Source organism: Corvus kubaryi, unplaced genomic scaffold, assembly GCF_017639235.1.
Source record: "Corvus kubaryi isolate FWS band 111438036 unplaced genomic scaffold, C.kubaryi_AGA036_p1.0 split3-37296, whole genome shotgun sequence".
NCBI classification, from domain to species: Eukaryota; Metazoa; Chordata; class Aves; order Passeriformes; family Corvidae; genus Corvus; species Corvus kubaryi.
In genome coordinates this window covers 2433584-2461526 of record NW_024582086.1, presented here as the reverse complement: position 1 = coordinate 2461526, position 27943 = coordinate 2433584, and the positions used below count along the sequence as shown (strand labels likewise).

At 41.3% G+C, this 27943-nt stretch overlaps 1 long non-coding RNA gene across 1 annotated transcript; it reads right to left on the bottom strand.

The window, feature by feature from the left end:
* Nucleotides 1-9231: 9231 nt before the first annotated feature.
* LOC121658418 lies at nucleotides 9232-16845 on the bottom strand. Its single transcript, XR_006013962.1, has 2 exons — nucleotides 14343-16845; nucleotides 9232-12248 (listed from the first exon to the last, which is right to left on the bottom strand). It is a non-coding gene; the product is annotated as an uncharacterized LOC121658418 (long non-coding RNA).
* Nucleotides 16846-27943: the final 11098 nt, after the last annotated feature.

Sequence of the window (27943 nt, the reverse complement as noted above, 5' to 3'; positions counted from 1 at the left end):
CTTTTCTCAATGGAACAGATTGCAAGGTTAGGTATCGCAGTATGAACTGCACCACTTCATTCTGATTCAGTCTCCTGCTGCTCTGGTCCTGTGAGAGAGTTCATGAGCAGCTGTTCTTGTGTAAGGGAGAGCTGGAGAGGCTGGAAATTACTTAGAGAGACAGATGTGCCATCCTCTGTGAAAAACTGAACTTCTTCATACGCTTTACTGAGACCATCAGTGTTCCAGCATGTTACACAGGATCAGGAACATAAAGGCCGTCTTGTCAGTGGGTATAACTGGAAGACTGCAGATCTTCATGTAACCTTCAGCAAGTTATTTCTTTTCTATGTGCCTCTTCTTAACCTAGCTTGCTTTTTCATAATGTAAAGTTTTCAGAGCAAGGTTTTTTCTTACAAAACATCCATAGTTCTGCTGGGAGTTAGATAATGTATTTAATGACTGTGTTGGACATCTCCACACAGTGTAGCTTCTTAATGCTTAGGAATGGACTGACAAGGGAGACGAGATGAGGCAGGACTCTCTGTCATCTTAAATTTTCCACAACTGCTACAGTTCTGCAAGTTTCCCTCATTCCGTCTGCCTCCCTCGTCACTCTTGACAGACCTACCTCTGCCTGTAAACATATCCTCATCTGTGTTTATCTTATTGCTTGTTACTTCATGTGTACGTATCTTTCTTCCACTTATATCTGTTTCAGTTAAATGTAGAAAGAATAGAGCACTAATTTACCCTTGCCATCCTCATATAGATGTGCAAATGTTAACAGTTTGCTTGTTAGACCCTCTCTCTTTCAGATATATTGCTCTATTACTCACTCCCAAGCTTTTCTGCTGAACTAATTGCAACAATGTCATAATCTCACTCTCATGTCTCCAGAAATTCTATAGGCATCTCTAGTGATCCTTCACTGCTGTACCTTCAGTTAACACTGAAACTCCACTTTTTCTTCCAATATTTTCTCTCTATTTCCTTGGATATGTGTTCCACACCCAGGCCAAGTAAGCTTAAGCCAACTGAATCTGCTTTGCTTCTACTGCTGATCTGTACGCTTTCACGGTGCTATTTTGAAATGTGCTATATTGAGAAACTCTTTGATTTAGATCCATACCAATGTCTGCACTATATGCAAAGTGTTTTAATCCTCTTTAGAGGAAATGGGAAATTCTTAGTGCTGGATAAACAATTATTTTAAGTTTAAGTGAAACTATTTTTTGTGTTTTGTTTTGTAATTGTGAAGTAACACAGGATACTGTAAAAACCCAGCAGTTATGCAAGTAATTGTGATGGTATGTCAAATGAAAAAGTTTTTATTGTAAAATACACTTTCTACTACATGTCACCGATAGGTCCTTTAGACCTTTTGGTGAGATTTCTTTGTTTTGGGCATGATAAAGACAGCCAGAACCCATCCAGGCCTGTTTGTTTCAGTATTTATATTGTCAATAAATTGTACAAACAGGGCCAGATAAGTGAGCCAGTGTCGTGGTTTAAAGCCCGCAAGTCTGTGGAAATGAAACACCTCGCAGCCTCTCCCTCCCTCTCTTCCCCTGCCCCGGTCCAGTGGAATGGGGGGGAAATCAAAGTAAAGCTTGGATGTTTACCTAAGAACAGTTTAGTAATTGAAAATAAAGTAAAATACAATAATAATGGTTGACAATAATAATGATAATAAATAGTGAAAAGAGAAAAAAACACGTGATGCACAGTGCAGTTGCTCACTGCCCACTGACAGATGCCAGACCCTCCTCCTGAACCCAGGTCAGCTGTGCTTCTGGGTGACTCCTCCTAGTTTATGTACTGGGCACGATGTTCTGTGGTGTGGAATATCCCTTTGGCCAGTTTGGGTCACCTGTCCAGCGGTGGTCCCTCCCAGTTTGTTGGTTTTTTTGCATACCTCCTCACTGGCAGAGCATGAGAAAAGGGAAAAAAGAGTCCTTGATTAAGGACAAACACTATTTAGCAAAACCCTAAACATCGGTGTGTTGTCAACACCATTCCCATTATGAATACAAAACACAGTGCTGTAACAGCTACTGAGAGGGAATAAATTCTACACCAGCTGTAACCAAGACAGCCACTATGCTCCTTGTGTTTGTGTATGTTCTCAGATTTAACTACTCTCAATCACGATTTCTGTTTCCAAGGTCTTGCACTATTTTGTGAGGCCATTTCATATTCAGCACCGTTCAGCCAGAATCCAACGTGAGCTCACAGGCCTCTAGCTCAGATGAAAGGATTTCTATTCCTAGTGACAGAACTGCTAGGAGGTGAAGAAAGCCTGTGAAAAATCTAACTGTTGCGATTCTTTCAAGGAAGGAATTCATGCCCTTGAATCTTATACTCAGTAGATTCTGTGAAATTAGTTGGTGATCTCAGTGCTGAGCTCTAATGTGAGGGAATAAATATAAGTGTTACAAAAGTACTGCAGTTCCTAGCAGCAGAAGAATGATTCTTTGGACAGCACAGGCACTGTCCTTTCATTTCTGACAGAGATGATGTCTGAGGAGTCAGAGCACAATGATTGTATTTGTGGTATTCCTATTATGGAGCTGTTTCCATTTTGAAGCTAACAAAATGCCACCATTACAGTCACAAAAAGTAGGGGAGACTTGCTCTGGAGTTCTGCTTTTCCTCCTTCCCCTCTTTCCTCAAATTTTTGTGTGTATTTTTTCCAGAAATACTGCTTTTGTTCCTGCAATCTCACAGCTGAATAAGGAACAGCAACCTTTTATTAATGTTTTCCCAACCTTGAGGCAGCACAGTTTATGCAGTTCAGTTGCAGTTCATGTTTCCTGTTCCCTAGAGTCCTTGTTGGATAGCCATGTTTTACATTATACATGTATTATACGTCTGTGTATATACATACATACATATATACATACGTACGTACATACAGACATATATATAGTTTATTCTGTTCGTTCCATTGCACTTAACTGAAGATATAGTCAAAATTTCCCAGCAAGGGTGGAGGAGTTTGGTTTTCACCCCAAGACTATAAAAAATACTAGTAGAATGGGAAACAACAGAGAAAGAGCTATAGAAAAAAAGCCAGTTCTTAACAGAAAGTAATTTCCAAAGGCCCAGATTTTCCTGAGCAGCTTTTAGCATGGAATATTTAGCCTGACTTTCGTCAGCTCATATAAAAGTCACTCCTGCAGGCATCCTGGGAGAAGTGAAAAGGCGGCAGTCTGGTGAAGATATTCCAAGCTAATGACCACAAATCAGCTGTGCCAATACACGGAACAAAGACTAACATAACAAGAACAAAGGGTAGGGTTGATGAAAGCCAGCTCCCAGCTTCCCCTTTTAACTGTGTAAAATGGCCTTCTCAGTTTTGCTCTTGGATAATGAAGATGTTAGGAAGTTTCATTTTGTTTTGCATTCCTGTGAATTCTGACCCATTCTGGGTATTTTATTTTCATGTATACACTTGTCCAGTCCTTTCTTCTAACCTGGAGTATTCATTCAGGCACAGAAAAACAGCGCCAGGTCACTGTGGAATGCCAAATTAGTAGTGATTGTAAATATCTGCTGAGAGGCACAGGGACAAGGCAGGAGTGTTTAATGCATTCTTTGACTCTGTCTTCAACATGGATGATGAACCAAGGGGGTCTCAGTGCCCTGAGCTGGAGGACCATGACTGCGAGAGTTATCAACTCCAGTCAACCCTAAAGTTGTGCAGGATCTGCTTCTCCAGTTGAATATCTACAAATCTGTGGGGCCTGATGGGATTTCTCTAAGAACTAGATGATGTCATGGCAAAAACTCTCTTGGTTTTTGGGCAGTCTTGGGAATACAGAGAGGTCCCAGCTCAATGGATTGGATGAATGTTGTCCCAGTTTTCAAAAGGAGCGAGAAAGAATACCCCAGAAACTGTGGGCCCATCAGTCTCACTTCAGTGCCTGGTAAGGTCGTGGAGAAGATTATTCTGGGAGGTATTAAAAAACACCTAAAGAACAATGCAGTCACTGATCACAGCCAGCAAGACTTCATGAGGGGAAGTTCCTGCTTGACAAACCTGATTTCCTTTCATGACAAGGTAACCCACCTAGCTGATCAAGGGAAGCCAGCTGATGTAATCTTTCCAGATTTCAGTAAAGCTTTCAATACTGGCCCTCCAGGATCCTTCTGGATGAAATGTCCAGCACACAGATGAATAACCACGTTACATGATGGGTGAGCAACTGGCTCACAGGTGGGACACAAAGGGTTACAGTGAATGGGGTGGCACCAGACTGGTGACCTGTCACTAGGGGGGTTCCACAGGGCTCCATCCTCAGCCCTGCGCTCTTCAACATCTTCATAAATGGCTTGGACACAGGGGATACTAAGCAAGGGAAGGGATACTCAGCAAGTTCACAGAGGAGACAAAACTGAGGGAGCTGCTGACTCCCTTGAGGGCAGGAAGGCCCTGCAGAGAGACCTTGACAAATGAGAGGACTGGGCAGGCATCAGCCACATGAAATTCAGCGAGGGAAAGTCCCAGATTCTGCACCTGGGATGGAGCAACTCTCCAGGTGTTGCTCTACAACAGACAGAACAGGGAATGAGAAGGCTTGAGGGTAACCCCGCAGAAAGGGACCTGGGGGTCCTGGTTGAACATGAGTGAGCAGTGCCCTGGCAGCCAGGAGAGCCACCCGTGTCCTGGGGGGCATCAGGCCCAGCATCACCAGCCGGGCAAGGGAGGGGATTGTCCCGCTCTGCTCTGCACTGGGGCAGCCTCACCTCGAGTGCTGGGGGCAGGTCTGGGTGCCACAACACAGAAAAGCCACTGAGCTGTTAGAGAGTGTCCAAAGGAGGGCACGAGGATGATGAAGGGCCTTGAGGAGAAGCCGTGTGAGGAGTGGCTGAGGTCACTTGGTCTGTTCAGCCTGGAGAAGAGGAGACTGAGGGGAGACCTCACTGCAGTTACAACTTCCTTGTGAGGGGAAGAGGAGGGGCAGGCACTGATCTCTCCTCTGTGGTGACAGTGACAGGACCTGAGGGAATGGCCTGAAGCTGTGTCAGGGGCAGGTTTTGGTTGGATATTAGAAAAATGTTCTTCACCCAGAGAGTGGCTAGGTACTGGAACAGGCTCCCCAGGAAAATGGTCACAGCACCAGCCTGACAGAGTTCAAGAGACATTTGGAAAATATTCTTGGACTCATGGCGTGACTCTTGGGGACAGTGTTGTGTAGGGCTGGGAATTGGACTCAATAACCCTTGAGGGTACCTTCCACTCAGCACATTCTGTGATTCTGTGAAATAGTGCTTCAACAGCAGTTCTGCATTTTTATATAGTATACCAATCTCCAACTGGCAAATTATTATTATAATTATTATTATAATTATTATTATTATTATTATGTCATCATGCAGCATGTTTCAGTATGATGATCTGAGTGGTTTATGGCTCAATGAAATCTGGCTCCTTCCAGTTCTGCTAAATATTACCTTAATCACGTTACTCTTCATGGCTTTAATCTGCCAGATGCTAATTTTTATTACAATAAAAAGGTTCAAAACTGGGCCTAGATCCAGATATACTGAGGAATTAATCTTTCTCCCCCAGATTTTCATCAAATTCCTTTGAAATTATGGAATCACCCATGTTCTCACCCTGTGCTATTTAACATTGTTATTTCTAAATTTAGTGCAATGATACATATATTTACATTAGTTTAGAATCTACTGTTATGTTTTAACTCAAGGCAGAAAGAGGAGACCAGAGAGGCGAATACATTGGGCATTTTTTCAAGAAGATTGAAACAATAGGTGTAAGAATGTTTCCTGGTGTAGCCACAGCAGTATCCAAAGACTCTTCAGAAGTACTATTATTTATCCGTTGTTTGTCTACACAGGAAGTCAGTGTGAAGCAAGGTGGATGGGAATTTCCAGCTGCTCTTTGCCTTTGTGCAATTCCCTTTATTGTTTGAAGGTACAATTCCATACTTTTTGTGTGCATTCCTTCTTGCAAGACTTTTTTTAATATGTCCAACAGCATTTGAGATTAAATAGTATTGTTTGAGTTAGTTTAGGATCCTGTTGATCTCCTCTGCTTTCTGCAGCTGCTCCTGGCATTTTTTTCATTGCACAACGTGATAATTACCACAATAAGACTGATTAGTATTTTTCAAATAAACCGTATTTTTTAAACACATTTTCATGTATTGGCTTTGAGTATTTAGCAGTGAAAAGCCCTGCCATCTCTGACAAGGGGCGACAAGTATTTTGTTATCAATTATATGACTTATTGCAAGCAGCAGCTCTCGCTTCGCCCAGGTTCACCCTCCAAAGCAAAAGGTAGAGTTCATGCATTGAAAATGGGCTGCATTTAAGGTGATAAAGTAAGACTTAAATGTCAGTGATTTTGTAATCACAGGAGTGATGAACCCAAAACACTTGGTAGAGTATCAAAAAGCAAGAATACTAAGCTAATAAGAGAAGCAATCCCATTTAAAGCCATTTAGATGTCTCTTGGTTTTGTATAAACATGTCCCAGCAGATAAGAGAAAAACAGTATGATAGTAAAATACTTTTGCCTCCAGGCATTTTATCTGGTACTTGGACTTTCCCTTCCCACGTATTTTCCTTGCAAGTCTGCTTTAGTTATTGACTAATTGCTTCCTGTGTTTAGTCATATCCTTTCCTTTTAGTTATATGCTTTCTTTGTATAGGTAAAACTGCTGCAGTCAGGCCATGCTTCATTACAGGAAAAAAGGCATGGTGAAAACAGTTTCAAATACTTTGATACAGTGTGTGGAAACGGCAATACTTAAAAGAGCTATTATTTCTCAACCCTCTGGATATCAGGTGCTGATTTTTTATTTTTTTAAGACTTCCAGTACCTCTTAAAAATCTTATCTCAGAAATTCTTGTACTGAACTTCACTTCTATATCCTTTTCCATTTTTAAGGTATGTTTTCCTGTGAGAGGCATGTGAGTCAAGACTTAGAATCATAGAATCATAGAATATCTGTGGATAGATATTCTATCCATAGATATTCTATGATTGGAATATCTGTGTTGGAAGGGACCCATACGGACCACTGAGTCTAACTCCCTGCTTCTCACGGGATTACCTAAACCTAAACCATATGACTATATCCAAGAGCTTCTTGAACTTGGACAGGCTTGCTGCTGTGACCACTTCTCTAGGGATCTATTCCAGGGTCCTCTCACTGAAGAACCTTGTGCCTAATGTTCAACTGAAACTTCCCCTGATGCATCTTCATTCCATTTCTTTATGTCACATTGCTGATCACAAGAGAGAGGAGATCAGCATCTCCCCCTCTGCTGACCCCCACTGCCCTCATTCATGAGCTTGGGATCAGTGTGTCCAAATGTTGCTGCTGCACTACTTATTGTAAGCAACTGTCCCACAATTTTATGTTTTCTAAAGAAATGACCCTGCTACAAACTCAGTCTCCTCGCAATAATGTCTTTGCCTATAGGCAAAGAGTAACAGGAATCATAAAATTGTCATGTTTTGAGTTTGGTGAAAGCAGGCAATTGAGAAGGGCAAGAATCCAGCCTCACTACTTTTCAGACCCCAGAGAATCCACTGCACCAGTACCTGTTGCTTTGTCCAAGCTTTAAGAAATGTGCAATAGAGTAGAATCCATTGCACAGTCATTCTCTCTGTTTCTTGTTTGCAAACAGCAATGCAAATCTTTTACTTCTTAGTATGTGATTAGTCTCCTGAGTTCATTTAACAGCACTACTCAAGTTCTGTTAGGAATTCAGGTCAGTAACAAGATGCAAATCCAAGGAGATCTAGGCTTGATTGAACCCAGTGTTCATAGATCTGCTTGTTATCTAAACTCTTTCAAGCATCCTTGCAGACTGTTCTCTGCAGACTGATTTAAAGAATTACAGAGGAATGGTTTTTTTCACTCTTCATTTGCAGTCTGTTAATTCTTAAAACCTGTTATAAGAATCAAAAAATCAGTGGGACTGGAGGCGGCTGCCATAGAGAATCACAGGGGTGTTTCTCACCAGATAAGAACAGTGACATTCTCTGAACTCATCTATCTTTTATTTAAGAGAAAAAAATTAATACAAGTGAAATCTTTCCATAAATAGGTCTCTGATGATTGCTGGTCCAGAATGATGACACATAAGCAAGAGGAGACTCAGGCTTCCCTGAGGAATGTGTTTTTCCATGACTCTGGTCTTCTGAGAAACATGGACACAAAACAAGCAATATCTAGGGAACATGCAATGCATAGAGAAGGTTTACAAGCTAAACCTTGGTATTCGTATGAATAGAGGAAACAGGTTTATGCAGGTGTGCATAAATGAACAGAACATTTTAAGTGTGAATCAAGATAAAGTTTAGATTCATTCAGATAAAAAAGCCTTTGAGTGTCAGATATTTATGGCGGACTTTCCAGGATGTCCACTAAAACCATCCTATTCACACTCCATTCATGCTCTTACCCATTTTTGTTCTTTCAAGAAACTGTGCTGAGAACGAAGGTACCTATGTCTGTAACTCTCTGGATTGGAGGCTGCTGATTACAGGTCCTTGTGTGTGTTAGCAGGAATTTATTACTGTTTTTGCACCTAGTAGTTTATATGCTAAATTTGCTGTTGCCTGACTTTAGTAAAAATGTGCTGATTTTTAATTATCTAGGGGAAGTCTTCGCTTCAATCTTAGCCTTCTCGCAGCTGTAGAAATCTGGCTACTGGCTGCTGGAAAATCACAGGCAATACAGGCCTTGAAACTGCAGAAGCAGCAGTTTCCTTTCCTGCCACCCCCAACCACAAATCACTATAATCAGTCCTTGTTTTTCAAAGTATGAAAACAGCTTTCAAAACCAATAGAAATTACTCTCATTCCTACCTTTGACATCCCTGAGCAAACATACCATTGTTTGACTTTCACTTTGTTACCTCTTCTACCTTGTATTAATTTTCTCCTACATTATAACTTACATTAATCTCCTTTTGTCTTTTTTGAGATGGAGTCAACATCCTGTGGGAGTATATGATTGCATTTTTTTTCCTCTTTGGAGGGAGGGAGGGAGGAATGACTCTCTTCTTGTGGAGGAAAAATAAAATCAGTTAAACCCCTAGGAAATATATTCCAATTAAAAGGTCTTCCAGCCTGAGGATTTCAAATGTGCTTGCTGTGACATTTGCTCTTTTGCAGTGTTCTGCTCACATTTCAAATCAAGACAGAAAAAGCGCACAGATATATTTTAAATTTGGAACTTTCTGTTTAGCAGCAGGAAAATCAGAAAGAGATGAATAAGTGCCTTTTAATGCATCTTTAATCCCTATCTTGCAATCTGACACCAACAAAACTCTGCTGATTCTTCACAATAAATTATTGATCTGGAAACAATTCTAGTGAGAGTTCATATTTAAAAAAATACAGTGAGGAGTCAATTTGTCCCAAACTGCTTTAGAACACCATCCCAGATGTAACTGGCTGCTTTGCTATTGGAATTTTGAGAAGGAACTGCTTTTTCTGCTGCCTGTCATTGAATCTCCTTTTGTCATGGCTCCCCACAAGCTCTTAAGACACTTGCCATCACATTTAAGAACATATTTTTCAGAATCACAGAATCCATTGCTTGTCTAGGCTTTGCATTTCTCCATGGCACTCCTAACAGATTGTCTATGACACAAGACCAACATTCACCGCTGTTAATCTTTCTAGTGTGTCTGACAGGAAGAATTATCAGATACTTGCTTGTGAGATGATCTTCACCAATAGATTTTCAACCAAGGGATCAGCAAATGAAAGCAAGTGACAGAACCTCTGCAATTTCAGGCTGTCAAAAGCTGCATTGCAGACAGTGATTTTTATATGTGTCAGCAGGGAAGCATTACCAGTTTCTGTTAAAGATCCAACTAGATAATAAGGAAGTGGCCTGAGACCCATTAGAGGCATCCTTTTGTGCAATTGGTGAACTTTTTTAAAAAAACAGTGTAGATGTCAAGACTGACAAAGAGTATTTCCATCCAAATAGGTCTCCTTCTGAGAGATGGTTGAAGGCCTGATGTTATTGTGAAGATACAGTTTCTAAAAATGATGTGTCAGGCTCAGGGAGAGACAGAGTCCTTAACTTCTTTAGGTTTCTTTTTGGAAGTGTACACTTCCCTTGGAAAAAACAAAGACAAAACCAAAACCACAAAATCTGATTAAGAAGGAAAAGCATAATGTAAATAGATCCCAAGATGTTGCATTCAGGTTTGCACCAAGGCAGTGCTGGTAAATTTTTCTTGGAAGGTAAATCTGAGGCATGTGTCTTTAGGGAAGGAAAAGAGAGCCCCACTTTTTTGGATATGGGACTTGGATAAATGTTGGTGGTCAGGTTATGCACGTTTACCTCTGTGCAACTGAGACACTGGTACTTCTTTGAGTCATTTTTAGATCCATCCTTTTGAAAAATACTGGTAAGTACCGTATCTTGTTAGAGGTTTTAAAAAACAAATATGGAGCTTTGTTTAAAAAAACATTACTAAACCTGATTTTGCTTTTCAGAAAAAGAAATTTAGATTTCATGGACAAATGGCATTTTTAGGCCTTCCTTATTCACGTCTTTATTCGTTTTGAACTGCTGCTTCTCCTTTGTACTTGGGAAAAACCATGTCAGTACCCAATGCTCTTTCTTCCCTTTGTACAACAAAATTCTTAAAATGTTTCCTTTGCTGCTTAGCTGGGGTTATTTGTCTTCAAATGCCCCTCACTGGGAAGAAGAATCTTGTGTCTGGTTCTGAATATAGATGATCATCTTACTCCCACACCTGTCAATCCTTATGTGTTCTTTATACAACATCTTCTTTCCCAGAGAACCCAAAACACTTTGCTACGAGAAAGCAAGAGGAACAGAGAGATTAGGCGTTGTCCTGACTGCCACAGAATTGGTTAAAACATGAAACTAGAGCTGTTATCATTTGACTCTCAATTTTGTATTGTGAGCGCTGATTTAGACAATGCTATTTCTTTCTTTTCTGATAACTATGTTTTATGGTTTAAAAGCTGGTTCTGCCACACATACCTGTCTGTGATCAAGGCCTGGTTTTCATATTACAGATTGATTTTACATTATATTGGTGAATGAGAAGGTTACATAAAATGCTTGTAAATATAGGGGTATTTCCCATGGATTTTTACCCACCACTGTCCTTGTGATTAGAGTGATATATTTCGAGAGCAGGTAGAAAATAGAAATATTCCATTCCGTAGGAATTCATGCATTCTTTATTTTTTAACTGTTTGGTGAAAATTACTAGTGTGAATGTTACACTGAAGGCTGTTATATCTATGTAAAAATGCTAAAATACTGTGCACTCTGTAGCTGCATGCCTGACACTGGTTCTCAGCAAGAGGAGGAGATCATAGGTCTCTACTAGATCTGTTAGCTACTTATGGAAAGAAACTGCGAGCTGAGCACCCTGTCTGCATCCTGAACGTGTGGTGTCATTGCAGCAGGCAGTGGTACCTCACAGTTCCCCTCAGCCTCAGTGAGCTTTGCAGTTTCTGTTGCTTTAAACCAGCTAAACCCACAGTGCCCTGTTTTCCACAATTCCAAAATGATATTGGGAGGCAGAGCAGGACAACACTTCCGGTGTGATTTCAGTGCAGTTATCTGCTTGCTCTGATAGTCTGTATCTGCTAGTGTGTGATACAAGGAAACAGATGAAGAGACTAGCAATATCAAAAACTCAAGCACACGGTTGTGATATGATTACTGTGGCTATGGCATGACAAACGTCTGAAACTCCTTTGGACCTGAGGAGCAGTAAGGAAAATAAAAAGCAACCAGGTTTAGTGAAATTACGTTTTTTTCTTTCTCCTGCTTTTGAGAAACACCTCATTGACAACTGAAAGTGCTAAGCTGTGGCTGACAGTCATATTTTTGGTCCACAGTGAAGTGACTTGTGGAAAATACAGACATTCTTGAAGGGAAAGGACAATTATCACTTTGGAGACAGGCCACTGATAAGAAACTCTATCACAAGAACATGATTAAGGAGGGGAATGACTTGCTCAAGACATAAAGGAAAAGAAAGCAGATAGAATTTGGGAAGAGATGAATGCACTGCTTCTGGTTTTTGTGCTGTTTTTTCCCATGTACTCTTCGTTGCAATTCCACATAGCCAGCCCTGTTTAGCTGTCAGTTTGAGGGTCCAGCCAGACAGGTCATTTACAAGTCAGCGACACGGGTGTAGTGATTGCAACATCACAGTCACTCTGGATGTGCTCGTGTGGGGAGCAAGAGAAATTTCTCCAGAAAAACGTTTACCTACAGAGAAAAAATGGTGTAGTGAGAGGAGTGGGGACAGCTGAAGCAGCCTAGAGTTAAAGCTGAGATCATAATTTTCCCTGTTAATGTCAGGAGGGTTTTTTTTCCCTTCCAGAAATACAGAAACTTTTTCCCTGACTTAAATTTTGCAAAGCTCAGGGGGAAGAAGGCATCAGCAGACACCTTTCTAACCTGGTTGTTCAGGCATCATCAAAAGGCAGATTTTCCCTTTGTGATTGAAAGCAGGAGCTTCAATTTGAATGTCTTGTCATGCAGAATGCCCTGAATACCATAATCTTAGGCACTTTCATAGTAACTATAGAAAGCACATCCCCATCCACCCAGACAATCATATTCCAATGCTAATAATGCTAAGCTCCCTGTGATCCCTTTAAGGAAAGAAAGGCTTTCTGCTGCTTTTGTTCTTTCTTTCTCGTTTTTCTTTTTTTCTTTTTTTTAAACAAGCAGTGTGTCTGCACCATTTTCATATTCAACCACAAAGCCAGTGCTTGTGCTCTGCAGGTATAGACAGAGCCATGATGTGAACTTGAGCAGGAGCTGCACACCAGCTGCAGAGTTGAGTCTGTGCTACACAGCACAGGAAGACCAGTTGTAGCCTCTGATGCTCATGGGACTGTTGTCTTACTGTCTTCCCATGTAGAATTCCACCACCTCTCATCCATTTTTGTGTCTGGCGTTGTAGCCTGCCCTCTGCTTTCACAACTCACTTTTTTTTAGTAAAAAAAGAGCTTTAAAACATTGTAAATTGAAAAAAAGTGCCTCGTCTTTTCTTGTTTTATTTTGTCTGGGAGATGTCTGTGAACCAAAAAACCAGCTCCTGCTTTGGCAATGCTGACCCGTAGCAGCCTTGTTCCCCACACACAGGGTCTCTGTGAGACTGTGACTTTGGGAAGTGTGAAATTTGGATTATTAAAATCTGATACAGCTGGGTTTCACAGCCTCATATTATTTTTCACAGATGATAAATAGCTGTTGGTAGTTATATATCCAAGGACTTGTACCAGTTTTGGAGTTTTTTGACAAGAACAATGATAATTTTGTAAAAAAACCGCTCCTTTTCCTATTGAGAAACACAATTTCACAAAAGGGTTGCTGAAACATACATAAATAGGCATTTTTTCAGGTACAAACGATTAAAGTCCAGCTATTTAAAACCACCATTTTTTTTGCAGTTTGCCCATGTAGGGAAACGGCTTGAGAAAGAGGAAGGTATTCCTTTAGAATCTCATAGTACTGCATCTGAGCTTTAACTTCACATCCAAAGGAAGGCCCTCTGCCTGAGCTGTTCCATTGGGATTTTAATACATGAGATGTACTCTAAGGTATTCAGGTGCTAGCAGTTCTTCTAGGGGTAGGTGAACACCCATAAACAGCTGAGTACCTACATGCTTACAAATTAGGTTTCCTGGGGACAGAGGTGTCTGGAGATGTTTTGGATGGACAGGAGAGTCAAGGGCAATAGCTACTCTTGTTTACTGTGAGCTGTGGGTGAGATAAGGAGGTTCTGGTGAGGAACAGTACAGTGGCGTCAATGGGCCTCTGCTGCAGAAGTCCTCTAGCAAACCACCAGTAAAGGTGAACATGACCATAATTTGGAGATGAGCTGCTGGCTGAAGTGATGTTCCAGGAGTCCACTCCCTAGGAAGTGGAGCTGGTGTAGAGCTGGACCAAGATAACCAAGAGTGCAGGTTTTACCAGCAACAAACTGTGAGATGCAGGGAAGTGCTTGGAGAGTACTTGTTTAATGGGTATTTGTGCTAGTACTGTGGCTATCCTTATAGCTACGGGCACTGAGAGAATGTGTGTTTTCCACTCTCTGAGAGTTCCATGTATAAGTATACATTTATATATATATATTGATGCTGCACTTCCTTGACCCTGGCAAAAGGTTTTCCTGTTGCTTTTAACAGCATAAAATTACTTTCAACCCTACATTCATCTAAACTCTAGTAAAAGAAAGAGCACTTTTGCTTTCTAACTACTCCATCAGTGTTTGTACCAGCACACAGCACTCCACACCCCTGAGAACATAGCTCTGCTGATTAAAGTCCATTTGGAGGGTTGGATTCATACCTGCACCACTGCCGAGGTGCGGTGGTGGCTGGGAGAGCCCCAGGTTCCAGTGCACCTCCAGGTGAACAGATGATGAATGAACAGATGCCAGATGAACAGATCTGAGGTTCTCTGATGCAGATTTCTCAGGTTGATTGGAAATACTTCATGTTTTGTACTGCACCTTGAGGTTCTTGTTGTTGTGTCTTGCCAGAGAGTCCCTGAAGACGGCCCTGAAAATTCAAACCCTGCTTCTTGTTTGATATAACACTTGCCGAGAAATGAGCTCTTTCCACTCCAGTTTGCTATGGCGCAGCTTTTCTCTGTTTACCTCTGGACTCCTTTGCCTTCTCTTTATGAATTGCTAAAAGTTGTATTAGAAACGAGAGTAACTTTTACAGAACTGAAACAAAGGAACCACACCCCAGAGAGAGTTGAAGGCCTAGAAAGCTCTGGCATTACAAGTGAAGAATGACTTACTACTTACTGTCCAGCAGGAAAGGTTCAAAGAGCAATCCAAAGTGTGTGAGCCAAAGCACATCCGTAAAAAGAGCAATTCCCTTCAGCTCCAATAAGATGGATAATGCCCAAACCATAGAAATGCTCGCTTAGTCATGATTTTTTAAAATTTATTTCTTGGATATTAGCCCTTCAGTGTCCCTTTAATATATATATATATACATGTAGAAGAGTTGAATGGTGGATACTATCTGTGTCCTGCTCTAGCTCTGCATGCAATATTTACATAGCTTGCTTTGCCATGTGTTTGATTACACAATATTATAGTATATTTTTCATTACAACATCCCTATATGACGTGGAAATTCACTTAATAATGATTTTTTGGTAGAGGGAGGCTTACAAGTGACCTTTAAAAGATCTGAACTGGACAGGTACTGCTAAACACATGGTAGAAAGAGCCCAGTGCCAGCAGAACAGTCACTATAGAACTGTTCCACAGATCTTCAGCTTTCACCTCCTAGACTGAGTGTTATGCCCTCTCTGTCTCCATTTCTCCTCTGTGCAATATGGGTGGTAATGACTGTTCTTCCACTGAGACCCTGGCAAGGGCAAGGCATTCCCATCTATGTAGTTTTTTCACAGTGTAAATACCAGCCTGGGGACACTGGCATCATCTTTATTGTTTTGGTGCTGGAGGTCAGGCAACAATAAGCAGCTGGTGAGCCCACTGACTGCAGTGGACAAACTCTAAAAGAGGAAGCAGGCTTGAGGTAGGGATGTGGTACAAAAGCAGCACTGCAGACCCTTTGGTTTAGGGTATACGGGCTCATTACATAGGCACATGTGCTGTCATTTAGAAAAACAGAGAGATTACTGAGTTTTCTGCATCTGGAAGAGACAAAATTTTTAGGAAAATCCCATTTGTAGCTACAAGCTATCTTGTGCAGACATTAATACTTCTGAAGCATTTCTTCTAAGATAGACCCCTGGCCAGCCCCTGTGGCCAGAACTTGTATTTTTTTCCCTTCAGAGGCACTGTTCTGATGAAAGCTGAGGGCCAAATAAATGCATGCCTGCAGTCTCATAGAAAAGCCTTATATTTTCTTCACATGCTAAGAATGCCTGGAAAAACTAGTGCAGGCCAGTAGAGCCAGATCACCCCCACCAGTTTTGCTGCAAAGTAGCTCTACTGTAAGAGGGTCAGCTCTTCCACACAGCCCTCACACCTCATACAGGCTCTTCCTTCCTATTGCAGCTGCTCTCCCTGACCAGGCACAACTTTGTGGTTTGGTCTGGCAGCAGCAGTTTTCCAACAAACATGTTCCAAGCTGCTTTGAAGCCATATTGAGCAGAATTCCCATTCTTCCTTAGAGCGACATTACTTTTATTGGCAGACTACTTAATTCTGTTACAGCTAAAGCTATCAGGAGGGGAGTAGGTTTTGCCTTCTTCAAATTGCTGCTAGTCTTTTCTACAGCATCAAGATTGAAAGCACATTTATTGTATCTTCATCAGTTCATGTAGCATCACATAGAAGCTGTTAATTCTTTTTAAGTAATCGGAAAACAAAACACAGTATGGATTCGGTTTGTTTGGGCCTTCTTGTTTCATTTCCTTAGAACTCAGCCCACATTCAGTAGTATCTGGCAACAGGAACTGGTCATTTCTGGGACTCCCACTCATGTGATTCCCTTTGCTGACTGCAGCCTTTGTTCTCCTGATCTGTGGCTGAATGTCACACCATCCTGTTCATCATCAGAAAGGTATGAATTCAGCCAGGCAGACAGCACAGATGGAACCAGGGCCCCGTGCCGTGTCCCCAGCCAGGCACAGCTCTGCCTGCAGCTTGTGCCGGGCCTGCTGTGGGCTCCTGGGCTGGCAGAGACTGAGCTCTGCTGCACAAATGGGCCTTTCTCTCACAGGGAACACTGCCCAGGGCCAGGATGTCTTTGAAGTAAAATGGTCCTAGGCAAGGAAGGAAAGATGAAAGCAGGGAGATGCAGCTTAGGGGACCTTGGCTGGGACCTCTCAGTCTTCTCCATGCCAACAAGTGACTTGCCACCCTGCCCTCACCCTGCAAGTGAGCGTAATCCACAGCCACACAACAGACAGGGAGCCAGCTCGTGGCCCATCAGGTGTTTCCTGCATCAGAGCAGGGCCTGAAGGGGCCCTGATTGCAGCTGCAGAGCACCTCTGGGCCAGAAACCCCACCTTTAAAAAGAAACTTGCCTACATCTTGCTGCTTCTTGTAGGGATCGTTTCTAGCTTTGCCTTCTGGTCGTCTGACTCTGCTGCCTTGTGTGTAGGTGAGCCAGGGTGATTCCTGGCTCCTGCCTCATCCCTACGGGAACATTTCTATGGTTTGTCATCTGCTCCAGTTCCTCCTGCGGCACCTTTCCCTTGCTATCCCTAAGAACAAATTGAGTTGTGTTGCATGCTCACTTCTGCTGTCTGCAGAGCCATGGGGAGGTGTTCAGGGTCTGGCAGCAGAATGGGAGCTTGGTGCTGTTGGCTCAGGCTGTTTGACTTTGTGAAACCAAGGTAATATCTGCAGAAAAAATATTACAGTCCAAAGCTTTGTCAACATCTATTGATTCCTAAATTTGATGAAGGACTAAAAAGATGGTCAACTTGGAGACTCTCACGGATTTTTTAGTTGTATTTTCCATTGGTTTGGAAAAAGATGCTGAAAAGGAAAACAGAAAACTGTAAACTTTTAAAACATGGTGTATTTTAAAATGTCTAAACACTTCTGAGAAGCAATTGAGTACTTTAGAAAGGTTAGTACTATAACCTGGAAATGCCATGGAGAGATTGAGCAATTCCATCTTATAACATTGTGTTATGCTTAGTTGATGAACACGATCAGTCCTCATTTATGGCAGAGCATATAGACAGAGAACCAGGAATACACTGCTGCCAGTGGTAGACTTCCTTTCTCCTGAAGGTATTCAGGTGAATAGAATGAGCAGACCAGGCTCCAGCTGCATCAAGGCTCTTGACTCTGGCAGAAATGGAAATATTGAATGAAAGAGAACAACAAACCAATTATGTGCTTTTCAAGGACAGAAAAGTGGTTAGATTTCTTAAACCCTATTTCAAATCAACAGAAAAAAGTATCTTTCTTTTGTCTCTGGTAGATGAGGTTGGATCAGATCCCTGTGAGGCTGTTCCTGATTAATTGCGTTTCAGTTCAGACCGGCACAGATCTCAAACAGTACAGGAGGGGTAAATGAAAATAGTTCTGACCCACTGTCTTACCCTGGATGCTAGGTGTTGTGGAGGGTGAGAAGGATCACAGGTCAGACACCACTATGTGGGAGGTACCCGCCAGCCCATTTCTGCCAGGATTTATGCGGTTCCTGCTGTTGCAGAGGCAGCTGGCTCGACCACTGGAGATCCAACACAACAGAGGCTTGTTAGATATGCAGGTCATGTTTTCAACTCAGGAGAAGAAATAGCATACAAAAAGCAAACCAAAAAAAGGACTGTTTCTGCTTTCTTGATCTCTTTACCAGTCCCAATTAAATCAGGCAAAATAAATTCCTGTCTGTATCCCCTCCACATCTCTATTCCTGAAAGAAAGCAGTCTGCCTATAGAGAGGAGGTGAGCAATACTTCAGTTAATTCCTGTGGTAAATGTTGTGTGCCTTATAGCCACAGAGAGGAAATTTGAAAACACCTAGGGGGAAGATGATACTGAACGAGAATTTCCAAGAAAAAGAAGCACAAAGGTCGTAGAAGAGCCTCTGGTAAGCAATAAGCTGCAGAAATGCACCTGGAGTGTGAATTCCAAGTTTAACTGCTACTGGAAATAGCAGAATAGATACTTACTGCAAAATTAAGTGTAAAATGGTGTCATGAGTGACTTCCAGTTTCATGCTGAAGTCCAGATCAAATCTCTGGGGTCACTTCCAAAAATGCCTGAGGGAACCAGTAGCTCTTATTGTAGTAGTAGTAGTAGCTTCCACAGCAGTTTTGAAACTTTTAGTCTTAAAAAATATTTCTTCAGAAGTCATTGCTAGAGTTATCCTAGAGCGAAGTTGCCCTTTACCTTAAAATTATTTCTGATGAAAGATCATCATTTGCCAGAGAGGTCTGTGAAGCTCACACACAACTGCTGAACCCTGAAGTTAAACTATTCTTCACTGACTTCAAAGGTCCAGTACAATAAAAATAACAAATCATATCCTTAAAAAAGATTTTAAAAAACAGTAGAGAGAATTGGGATATTCTGTTTGCAGACTGAGTCCTAAGGTAAATTACTTTTCAGGTCCTTACTGAACCTCAGCTGCTACTTCTGGATTGTGCTTTTTATTCAGGGCTGGGATATTTTGACCAGCAGTGAAATTGAAAGGGTCAATATCTTTCTATGGTAATTATCCATCTCTTAGAAGTCTGGTAGCTGAAAGACCAAAGAGAAGCATTCAGAAAGCTAAATCATTATTTGAAAAGTATTGAAAGGGACATGACTTAAAAAATGTTTTACCTGGTAGAGCCCCTTCACAGTCCAGGTTGCCTTCCTCTGTAATACTGTGGACAAACTGTGTAATTCTGTCAATAAAATTTATATGTCTACTTGAAGAAAGAAGAATGAGGTTTATTGCACAAATCATTCCCAGTGATACCCGAAAAAAAGCTTCTATTTAACAGGATGCTGTAATGGCTGTACTAGAGAGAGGAATATCTGAATGAGCTTTGATCCTCTGGAAATTACCTTTTACATTTTCTTATAAAACATGAGACAGTTTGAAATGTTCAAAACTGTGCTAAACGTGATTTCATTAGTGTACCATGTTCCTGTGAAGACTTCAAAAATATTGAAGTTAAAATCCCCCTAAGAATGTTTGTCATTAGCAGGAGTAAATATTCCAGCTGTACATCAACCTCATGATGAACTAATCCACGCAGAAAGGTAGAAAGTCTATAGGTGGAATATCAGTTATCAGCTGGCCTAGTGCTATGGCTTCTACTCTTTCCAGATAGAATTATAAGTAATATTTACCAAAGATTTTAAAACAGAAATTATACTAATTATTCTCCAGGCAAAGGGTAATAGTGAATTACCAATTTTTTAAGGATCAGCTTTGTAATTTACCTACATATCTTGTTAAATCTATTCCTGCTTAGAGTAGAAAGGCTTAACCACGAGAAAATAAATGCAGCCTGAAACCAAATTTATTAGTTGCTGGAGTGGTAATAGAAAACATTATTTTGCATGCTTTCTTACCAAAACAATATATTAATTATTAAAATGTTATATTACAAAGTAGCAAACATTGTATCTGCTATTCAGAACAGAATACAGAAAGACACAGAACTCTTAGAAAAAAAAGTGTGCATTTAAATAATTTAATTTCTTAAAACAATTCTGTCAGAATAAAAAATTCCCTGTAATACATTAGTGTTTACTTACAATTCTATTATTTTTGATTACTAATTACAGAAATACATGAAAACTGCACCAAATCCCATTTCCATTTCTTAAAGCCTCAAATTAAACAAAAGATTTACCAAATGAAGACATATGACACCTAGCCCTAGAAATAAGTATTGACAATAAACAAAACAGATTTGATTTTTCTCAAGTTTTAATAATTAAATTTTTTCTGTGATTCTAAATTTGTATTCACCAGATCATGGATATGTTTTTCCTTATTGTAAGAATGTCAAAGTGGATTAGTTTCTTTCAGTCCCTAGGTTGTTAATATATTTGCTTTTGACAGAAACTGCACAAATGATATGTAAGTGAAGAGGATGCTGTGAAAAACCCTGTGCAGAACTGAAATGCTTGCTGTTGGTGCAGCTCAAATTCAAAAACATCAACAAGGAGATATTAACAAAAAAGCAAATCTCGCAACTTCAAACATACAGATAATAACCTCAGGAAAATGTTTCTGTATTTCATATCCAACCATTTGTTAAATAACTTAATGATAACCAGCACAAAACAAATCAGTTCTTTGATTTACACTCTCTGTTGTAGTTAATTCTAGAAAACACTGGGAAAAATTTGCTCGCTGTCAGTCTAGGGAGCAGCCATAGTCAAAACCAAGCAGATTCTCAGGCAGCTCTGGCTCATGTACCACAGCTAGAGCTCAGGCTAAAGCTGGGCACAACAGTGCTTATAAATTCATTTTAAATTTATAATCTGCTGGTCACGTAGGAGGCAGTGGCCCCTGCTTTGAAACTAGCCTGCCTTTGCTAGCATCCAGCACAGAGCAGTTTAAGAGTCAGCAGTTCGCTCCCTCAAGGGGCATCCTTGCAATTCATCACACTGTATTTTGGACAGCTTTTCCTGTCTGCAAACAGTCAAGTGATTCAACCACATGTCTTGTGAAGATAAAGACAGAAATATGCCAAGGAAGAGAAGAAGACACTTATGTTCAGGTCAGCCTGCAGTGTGTGGCTACTAACCACAAAGTAACTCCTTCTGCTGTGCTGTTAAGAGTCCCATAAAAAAATTCATCTTAAACCAGAGTCTTAGTGACCGAACTGATGTTGTCTCATGTAGAGAATCAAAACTCCCAACAAAAATCAAAGAGACTATTCCAATTCTCAGAACTGCTCTCCCTATATTATATTTAGAAACTAAAATGTACATCCTCTCTTATAAGAATTAGGATTAATAGGGAGATCAGACAAACCTTGAGGTATCCACTGAGTAATCAGAGTAAAACAAAACACTTCTCCTTTGCAGAACTAATGGAAGTTTAAAGCAGAAATATTCACTGATTCAGCTGTAATACTCCATGTGATGCATTTTAAGTGTTATTTATATTAGAAGTCTATCAAATTATCACCTGATAGCTGTCAGCTATAGCACAAAAGATGCAAAGTATCTAATTTGCCTTGTGGAGCACCTCTGAAGGCTTTGACCTTTCGGCTCTGTAAATAGCTGAAAAACATCTGTGGTTTCCAATGTCATTGAACTGGCTGATGGGGCAGATTCAGCAGATGTGCTGTTTAATCTTCCTTTCTCAGTATTACATTGTGTAATATTGGCATACTCAGCCTGTTCCCAGCTGATTTTTCCAGATTTCCGGAATGGGGAAGGACACTAAAATTTGGACATTTTCTTGTTTTGTTTTGTTCTGGTTTTGTTCTGAGGTTTTTTTAATCTCCTCAATTTACTGTTCTTTGTGAGCATCTGGCAAAACATTGGAAGGACAAGGTCTTCAAAAAAATTAATGTCTACCCCAGTCTGAATGTAAGGCTTGCATATCCTTTTATCTATGTAATGATTCTTTCCGGAGACTTGCAAGGAAACAAAACAAAATAAAACAGAAGCAGAAGAGAGGGGAAGTGACTCTGAGATGTCTGTAAGACCAACTTCCTGATCCAAGCAGGGTCAGACATGAGATTGGATGTTGTTGCTCAAGGCTTTATTCAGCTATAGTTTGGAAATCTCCAAGGACAGAGGTGGTTTCACCTCCCTGTGCTGTGTGTTGGGGAAAAAAGCCTTTGCTTACCTCCAGACTCACTGGCCTGACTCAGCTTGCTGCATGTCAGGGCACAGAACTGCCCTTGGCTCCAGTGGCATCACTGCTGGGCTCTGCCTGTCTGGGGCAGGGCAGCCCCATGCAAGATGGGCCCTTTCTCACCCTGTGCCAGCCTCTCCAGAGAGCAGCCCTGCCCTTGAGCATATTGACTGGTCTGGTCCCATTTGCGGTCATCTGCAGGTGACCAGTATTTGCAATGAGTGATTTTTATTTTTTTAAAAGTATTTATTGTAATGCAACCAAGCCAAAGGAACTTCTTCAGAAATATGAAAGAGAAGAAAAAAAAAAGAAATAAGGAAAAAAAAAGACATAGAAGGCAAAGCAAATCACTCCCTTAAATATGTAATTCAGGACCAACTGCCTATTGACAACTGGAGGTAGACATCTGAAACCTTGTGTGTTCTGGACAGAATCTAGACAAACAATCTTAAAAAAAAACAAACAAAAAACCAACAAAAAAACCCCAGGAGACCTCTGCTCTGCCATATAAAGACATGAAAATTACCTAAAGGCACTGTGTCATGTTGAATTTGTATGCAGTGCAGAAATGGCCACAAGAAATTTATGAAATTCTGGAAGTTTTCTTCCTTCTCCTAGACAAGAAAATTTGCTGCAAGATGGTGTTTCTAGTATAAAACCAACATTCTTAACAAGCCTTTCTCCCAGTCTGACAGATGTCATAAGAGGAACTAGAAGCTACTCAGAATTTCAGGGGGCAATAAAGCAGACACACAGACAGGTATGGGCAGAAAGGATTCACTAGAATCCTCACATCCAGCTTCCTGTACAAGGCTGGGTTACCTTCAGCGCCAGGTTGCGTTGATGAGGGCTTTATTCAGCTTGGTTTTGAAAGCTCTCAAGAGGGAAAATTCCACTGCCTTTCTTGGCATTGTGCTCCACTGCTTCACCTTCCTCAAGGCAAATTATTTTGTCTTTGTCTAGCCAGAATCTGCTTTACTGCAGCTTTTTACAGTTGCCTCTGCTGTACTCTGCTGAAAAGACTATGGTTCTGCCTTCTTGATAATCCTTCTTTAGGCTTATCAGAGAAGACGGTAATCACTGCCCCTGATCCTCTGGCTCTATTCCTGCCTGTACAGCTCTCATGCAATCTGAGAGTCTGAAGGTATTCAAGGGAAAACTCAGCGCAAGGTCCAGATAGCAATATGCAACCTTGGCTCAAAATACCTGTCTGCACTCCTGCTTAGTACCAGCCCCTCGGAGGGATAGAGAAAGTGCCCACATGTCAAAGCAACTCTGTTCCTTGCTGTGAGCAAGGGCAGATCACACCTCCTTGATCTCCTATGCAGCATCCCACTGTTTGTGAGAGGCACCACCCCTGCAAGCAGGGAGAGCTCAGTGCTGGGACAGAGCAGGGTATATCACTTTTGACTTCAGAAAGGGCTTGTTCTCAGGGCAGGATTGCAGCACGTGGCATTTGTTAGCACTGTAAGTCTGTGTCAGCCAAACAAGGCTCAGCAACTCTGATTTTTGGGTAGCAAAAAGGACAGAAATTCACACATTCACATGCACTTCACACAACTTTTGTGTTTTCCACAAAGTCTCAAACAGAGGCAGCATCTAGAGACCTTTGTCTTCATGATCATTCATAGTTACAGCAGGCTTAGGAGTCAGTAGCTATCTGGTATTATTTATCAGCAACTGAATGTCCGAGGCCTTGGATGTTTTGCTTCTGCAGTGTGCTGTCCCTCCTATGCCATGACTCCCTGGGAAGATCTTCCATCTGTCACTGTTAGCCCCAGGCATGGAATCAAATAGCTTTTTTATAGTTTTAACCTTCCAGGTGTGAACATCCACTCAGCCTCTCTGATGTCTTTGTAATGCCGTCTGCTATTCAGAAAAGACTACTCACACATGTACAAGTGGTGGTCCACTTGTGGATGGTCCTTCTCCATAACTAGCTGCTGGGGTGTGTCACAGAGGGCCTGATTTCTGGATCACTGACCAGTGGAGAAGCGAGGAAGCAGGTCTCATGGAGAAACTTACCACTGTGGGCATGGAATTTCTATATTGTCCCCAAGGAAACTGAAGAGATTGCCAAATTGTGGATAACTTCAAACACAACTTGTTGTTCATCTTTCTGCTCCCTCAGCAGGCAGGAAAGGGGGGCAGCTGAATGCAAGATTTTTACAAGCATAGTCAGCAATCCGCTAACGAGTCCAGCTCCTGCCTACATGTGTACGGCCAGCCTGGCATTTTAACTTTTCCCTGGTAAAAATATCACCTTTCAAATCCCGCAGGCTCCTTCAGCTCTTTTGCTACAAGAGCTTGGTTAATGAATTCTCTATGGACTTGTAAACATTTCTGCTCCTCATTACTTGCCACTTCCGGATAGAAGTCTGCTTAGAGCTTCATTAACAAAGATTATCATTGTGAACCATGACTAATTCCTCCCCAAGCACTTCCATCTCTCATGATCATGTCTAGGTTTAAAAATAAATGCCAGCTGTCCCTCTTTCCTGGTGCTTGTGTACAATGGTAGCCTGATAAGATTATTGCTGAACTGATCACATGGCTTGTATCAGAGGTTCCAAAAGGGACTTTATTTAGCTTTATAGATTAGAGAAGAATTTCTTGAAAGCTTTGCAGGAAATAGAAAATAACAAGCTTACCCTTATGCTGCCATACTGTCATGCTGGCAGAAATTAACTTTATAAATTTGTAAAAATGGAGGGACCAAAAAATAAACAATTATTGATTCACTTGAAACAAGACAGAAGAAGCTGTGATTTGTTGGAGTTTGCGATAGTAATTCTTAAGTTTCAGTTTGCACTCACTATTATCCAAACCAATTTAGAAAACTAAAACAAAGCTGTTTTGCTTCCCCACTTGCAAAGTCACACGCTTGGGCTTTGTTTTTTGCTGTTGTTATTTAAGAGTTCAACCTACATAGCTGCACACAGAGGGTTAGGCCAAGCAGGTTGTACAGTGCCCATTTAGGCACTGTTCTCCACTGCCTGCAATTCAAGGACCAATAAGTTTGGGTAGAAGGGGTGCCCCACACTGTCTGCAGTAGCCCTTCTAACAGTAACTGAGTTGTTCCTTCTTAAAGTCACCGTGACCAGGCAGACTGATACCAAGAGGGGATAGAGTCTCTGTTTTAAGGTGCCCCTGAGCACATACTCCTAGTAAGTCTTGAGAAAAGCCCCTACTGCTTAAAATCATGTTCAGCTGACAACTCTGAAGAGAAACATGAGGTTTGAGTGCGTTCCTTACTGGCACCCATGGGAACGGACACTTCCACTCCTGAAGTGGGTGGCAGTGTGGCAGTATGAAATCAAGCCTGGCGTGACTTGTAGCAACTTAGTAAGGACAAACTTGGGAAAGAAGAAGTTTGAACTCCAGAAGAGGAAACAATGGAAACAGCAAGTTTGTATTTTTGTTTTCAAGATGCAGACAACATCAGAATGTGTTTCGTTATGCTGAAAGAACATGAAGCCACTGGGCATGGTTATAATTCATTGTTCTCCTGCATTTGTGATATAAAAATATATATATATTTTTATAACTCTCATGCTAACCCAAGGCTGACTAATTATTTGCATCTTCCCACTGCAGCCAAGGTAAAAGTGGAGGTCAGGGAATGATGGTCCTAAAGATATATTTCTTATGCAATAGAATGTTCTATTGTTTTTCAAATATTTCAATGATTTCAGAGCCCCAAACAAAAACTGTGTATTTACTGGGCATTGCTATTGGTCTTTTGGTTTTGGTGGGGGTTTTTTCTAGGCAGTGTTGATACTTTGCACTGCAACATCAGATGCCTGATTTCCTGACTTGACTACAAAAGAATAGCAATATGAGTTGACTTGATTGAAAGAGATTCAGAAAGGTTTCTGCAGAGAGTGGTAACACTGGAAAAAAAATTTGCTATTTCTTTGGAGAGCTGATTCATGCTTCCTCTCTCTCTATCCTTATCTGCCATCTGCTTAGGTTTTTCACTGATGTTGAGATGACCATGTGGATTCACTGACAGCCTTGGTGCATGCAGGGCTCACTGCAACAAGCTTGAACTTGAACACCTCTGTCAATAATCTGTGATGCTTAATCTGAACCTTCTGGTGTTTGCAGAGATAGTTTTCCCAATTGCAAACATGACTAAAGCAAGAAAACTTGTTTTATCCAACCATTTCAATACAAACTGTAAAAAGAAATCTAAATCCTTCTCCTAAAATCTTCCTCTGGGTTGGCTGCTGGAAGACTTTCACACTCCCGATGTAACCTTCACGCATTTTCAGGCTGTAAAACTTTTGTTGGGTATCCAGGCCTCATGGTGCTAGATGGATACAGCAGAGCAACCTGTTTCTCTTGTTCCTTTCTTACAAACCCCAGCTGTCACATGCCACCCCGCAGCTGCTATGCAACCTTTGCACTTCCTCAATATCTGCCCAAGCAAACTTTGCCAGCCACCAAAAGGGTTCTGTTATCAGATAATAGATATGTAGCTCTCTAACAAACAGAGCCTCTCAAGTTTCTAAGGGGTCTCAGACTGCTTTTCTCTCTTAAATAGCTCTTCACCAATTTTTCCTACCCTTTTTTTTCCACTTTCATTTGATTGTTTAATTTGTTCGTTTTCTCTGGGGTGAGCCTTTCTGCTGCAGTGCTGGAGGCTGTTGTTGCAAGTGAAGATGATGCTCAAGCATGTTCAAATGATGAGCTGGCTCAGACTTCTGCACCTGATACAATTGCAAACTTTTCTTGATTCTACAGTATTACTCCCTTTTCACATAAAAATAATTAAAGGAAAATTGTTTTCAGACCACTTTTTTCTATTTATTTCCTTTCTCTGTGCCAGATCTGTTCTCTGCATTTCTTTTCCCTCTGAGATATTTTCTTTTCTGGGAGGGCATCTGGAAGGAGTTGTTTTCCTTTTAGACCTTAGCATTTAGATCTTGGTGCTCTCAGAGGCTGGCAGGCATCTCAGGGGAGGGTGTAACAAGAGAAAGACCAGTCCCTCCAGTCTAAGTGCGCTCAAAGGCTTTGCTTCCCTGACAGGCACATGAGGCTTGGCCCTTCCACCTTGGTGCAGTGAGGCAGACTGTTTTCATGAACATATGCCATGCTGGAAGCTTGTGAAGGACTTGAGCATCTCTTGAAACAGCAGTTTGGACACAGGACAAGTGGAGACTTAGTTTGCACTGTGGAAACCTGGGCAGTGATGCAGGCAGAGAGGCTCTCTGCCTTCGCACATGCCCTAGGAACCATTTTACATACACGTAAGTATATAAAAACAATAAACGTTGTGATAGCAGGCAGTCAGAATGAGCCTTGAAGACCAGCTCTTCTTGAAGCCAAGGCAGGTTCTGCCTTTGCTGTAGGTTTAAGCCGGATCAGTGAATCATAAAAGCAGGCAGATGAGCACCAAAATCACATCGGCCATTCATTCTGCTTTCACTGGCACAGTAGGATCGAACCCCTGTTTTGGACTCTGTGGCAAAAAGAAAGTAGTTACATTCTGAATATTTTCCAGTTTTACTGCCTACTGCTACTACTGCAGTTCTACCTGGCCAAGCCTTGTTTGTTAAACATTAAAGTTTTTTACTAGCTTCCACATTGTTCTTGTTAAGTAGATCAAAATCATAAAAACATTCTGTCCTTCCTTCCTTCCTTCCTTCCTTCCTTCCTTCCTTCCTTCCTTCC